This window comes from Tamandua tetradactyla, chromosome 3 (genome assembly GCF_023851605.1).
Source record: "Tamandua tetradactyla isolate mTamTet1 chromosome 3, mTamTet1.pri, whole genome shotgun sequence".
NCBI lineage: Eukaryota > Metazoa > Chordata > Mammalia > Pilosa > Myrmecophagidae > Tamandua > Tamandua tetradactyla.
The window spans coordinates 92,384,411-92,387,949 of record NC_135329.1 but is presented as its reverse complement, the minus strand read 5'-3'; the positions used below and the strand labels follow the sequence as shown (position 1 = coordinate 92,387,949).

Here is a 3,539-nt window from a genome sequence, read left to right as displayed (position 1 = left end):
CCATCCCAGCCCTCAGATGCTCTGTCTATTCTCTAGGGTCTTAACCATCCCATCTGTAACTCATAGAATAAGCAATTGGTGAGAGCTCCTAGCTGGTTGATACTCAGCACGTGCCTCAGTTTCCTGACTGCACGGAAGTCCCATCATTGCCTCTCCAGAGAGGATGAGCATTCCAACTCAGAGAAGGTCTGTGGATGGTGCAGGACGGGGCATTCCCTGAGATCTGCCCAGCCAGGGGCCCATTCATCACTGCATCTACAGGTAAGGCTGTCAGGGGAGAGCGTTGCGGTGGAATCCGAGGCTGATGAGAGCTTGCAACTCCACAGGGTGGGACCCCTTCTGCCCATTCTTGCTGCAGCCATCCACTCCCTCTGCTGTCCTGTCAGGAAGGAAGGGCGGTGGTAAGGCTTGGTGACTGGGCAGCACTCCAGCTCTCCTCACCTGAGACTGAAGCTGGAGACAGCCAGTGGGGTAGGAAACATGCAACTAGACTTGGCCAGCACCCCAACATCCCTCCCTCCAACCCCCATCCTCCCAGCCCTCTCCCACCACCCAAACCCAGGCTCCCCTGAGTTCTCTCCAAGTCCCCTTCCTTGAGCATCTTAGCCTGATTTCCAGAACTGCATGTGCCGAGAGTAGGCAGAGCAGCACAGGATACAGGGCATGGAGCAGCACAGGGAGTCCTGGGGCATGACCACTGCCTCTTCCTTCCTTCCAGTCCCAATTCCTTCATCAGTCAGCTTGGTTCGGTGACCCCATTAGTCAGACGCCAGATGGGGGTCTATTCCCCAGGGAAGCTCCTGCACAGAAGGGAGTGATCTGAACGTTGGATCAGTGAGGCTGGAACATTCCACCCCTGAGCTAGGCAGCTTCCAACCAAGGCATGCAGACAGGGGGTCTGCAACGTGATAGCCCACGGAGGGGCCAGGGGAGTGGCTGGGGTGGGCCATACCCTCTCCCAGAGTCCTGGGCAAGGACCCCGGCAGGACAAGGATACCGACCTGAGACTTGCCCATTGTTATTAGAAAGAATGAGGACCAGGCCTCTTCTATTGGAAGAAGGGAACCAATTATGGAGCACCTACTGTTTACTGAGCCTCTTCCCACCCATTATGTCATGTGTTTTCCTGACCCGCCTGTGATGAGGATATTTATGGGTCTACTTTGCACGAGAAACTGAGGCCCACTGGGTTCCGCTAGTCTGATTTAAGCCCAAGGATGACTGACTCCAAAGCCAGCATCCTTCTTCTACCCGCAGAGTTCGTCCACCCCGCCAGCCTCACCTCCTCTCTCCGTCAGCTTGCTAGTGTAAGCCTACACTGCCCTCCTCTCCCACCCCAACTCCTGTCCTCCCTCCCTCGTTTGCTCCATCCTCGCCTCACTTGCTCTCACTCCCAACTGCCCAATTCACACACAGCCAAACCTCCCTGTAGGGCTGGGGTACGATTCTTCCTGACTCTCAAATCACACAAATTCCCCCACAGCCTCCCAGCTCCACTTCCCACCAATCGTGCCATCTTGGGAAAGGGATCCCACCCCTCTGAGCCCTGTTTCTTCATCTGAAAGGGTGCGATGATGCCTTCCTTTCAGGGTGCTCACCAAAGTCAAGGGGGAGTAAAGCCCCTCGTGCGAGAGTGGCATAGGGCAGGTGCTCAGCTAACACAGGCTCTCTTTCCCCAGAGAGTTCAAGGCATCAGCTGGGTGGGAAGGGGTCTGCAGGAGACAGAGCCGTGAATGATAAGCCGCTCACTCCCCACGGGCAATCACCAGTGGGTGCATCCACGTGCGCGTCTGAGCTGCTGCGCTGCGCCCATAACCTCAGCCTCCAGGGAACAGATACGGAGCAGGCGAAGGGTCCCTGGGTCAGCAGAACCCATATCGCGGCTTCCCGCTCTGATCTGAGAGGGCAGCTTCCTTCTTTCTTCGGAGGTGCCCCTCATGAGAGGCCCTGGGGACAACAGAGGCAGCTCTGGCTTTAGCAGCCCTGCAGTGTTTAGAATCTGTGGGCAGGGAGGCCCTTTAAACACCAGGCTTGGAGAGTCACAGGGCAAACCAGGAAGCATCGTGATTTTTCCTAACGAATCACAGCAGGGGCTTTCACCTGGGCTTGTGCGTGAAGCCGCCTCATGGGACACAGCCTGGGCCCCCCATTGGCTCTCACTCCCAGGTCCTTGATGGCCCGAAGGAAATAATCTGGGAGGTGGGCAAGGTTTCTGAACAAAGCTGTTGACCCCTGTGTTATTTACTGACATGCACACGGGGGAAGCCCCATTTGTGCAGGGGTAAATAAAGCCGGGAGAGCTAAAGCCAGCAAGCGACACCATTCCGCAATGTGCTGGGCCTAAGGGGCAGTCGCTGTCTGGGGATCCGGCTCTCTGCGCACCCTGGGGGCGGTGCTCGGGGTCCGCAGTGCACCTGCGCATAAGGTGGGGCTGCCGTCCAGGACCGTCAGCCTGGGTTCTGCCCTTTACAGCCCTTTCCACCGAGCAGAACTGAGACACGTCAACTGTGGCACCTACAGGCTGCTCCCTTGGGCTCTGACTGCTCTGGGTCTCTCTGAATTGGTTTCTCATCCTTAGAGTCTGGAACAGCACATAGTTCGTTCTTGCGGTGCGTGAATCAGCAGACGCGGAGGCAGACAAGGGGCGTGGTGGAGGGTCTCCTCGGACCCGCTGAGAAGGTGGAGGCCAGCTAAAGGGGGACCTGCCTTGCTCAACCCACTGCTTTGGCCTGGGGTTTTCCTTCTGCACCCCGGCTTTCCACTCAGTGGGGCTTGACCACATGCCAGCTGTAAATGTCTGCGTTTTGGGGGTTCACTGAACACCAGATGGAAAGCCAGTGTGGTCAGAACCACGCACACAGCAGGGTTTTCCACAGAGATGTCCACCCTACAGAAAGTCAAACAGTGAGAACCTCCAGCCAGAGGATTTGGGGGTGGAGGGGGCAATGCCTGCCCTGTCTTAGTGGCAGGAAATAGAATCTGTGCCTGGAAGTAGGAGAATGGGGCGCGGGCCTGCCTACCTGGTCCTCTGGCTGGGTCTCTGACCTCCACCCTGGCCATGAGTGTGGGCGAGGGCAGCGTTGTGGGAGGCAGGACAATGGCTTGGGGAGTTGTGCAGAGCTGCCAGGGGTTTGGTGGGGCCTTACTATGATGCAATCCTCTATTTCTAGTGACAAAATAAAGGTGCTAGGTGTAGGCAACATTAGCACACCTGTTTGCTGTGGTAGGTTATGTCATATGGCTGTGTTGACAGCTGTTCTTTGACAATCTCTCTCTTCTGCAAACCATGTCCTCCTGCAGCCCTTCCATGGCTCACAACAACAACACAACACATCCCATACTCGTGCAAACATTTAAAAAAAAAAGAAAGATGAAGGCTTTGTATTATCCCTATTGAATGTACTAAATTACTACACTCTCCTTCCTAACTAAATTATTAAATTAGCTGTGGTAACTGTATTAATTTCTTTGCCAAGTGAAAAACTCAGCAAATGATCCATGGGTCTAGTAACATTTGCAGAAAGGTATCCTGAGATGAT

At 55.3% G+C, this 3,539-nt stretch overlaps 1 long non-coding RNA gene across 2 annotated transcripts; it reads right to left on the bottom strand.

Moving 5' to 3' along the window:
- Positions 1–568: 568 nt before the first annotated feature.
- Positions 569–3,091, bottom strand: LOC143676226 (uncharacterized). 2 transcript variants are annotated; one of them, XR_013171935.1, is made up of 5 exons: positions 3,021–3,079; positions 2,519–2,581; positions 1,817–1,947; positions 1,599–1,712; positions 569–800 (listed from the first exon to the last, which is right to left on the bottom strand). It is a non-coding gene; the product is annotated as an uncharacterized LOC143676226 (long non-coding RNA). The 2 variants fall into 2 exon arrangements; XR_013171936.1 differs by having other exon boundaries at positions 1,599–1,947; positions 2,519–2,887; positions 3,021–3,091.
- Between the last annotated feature and the right edge of the window lie 448 nt (positions 3,092–3,539).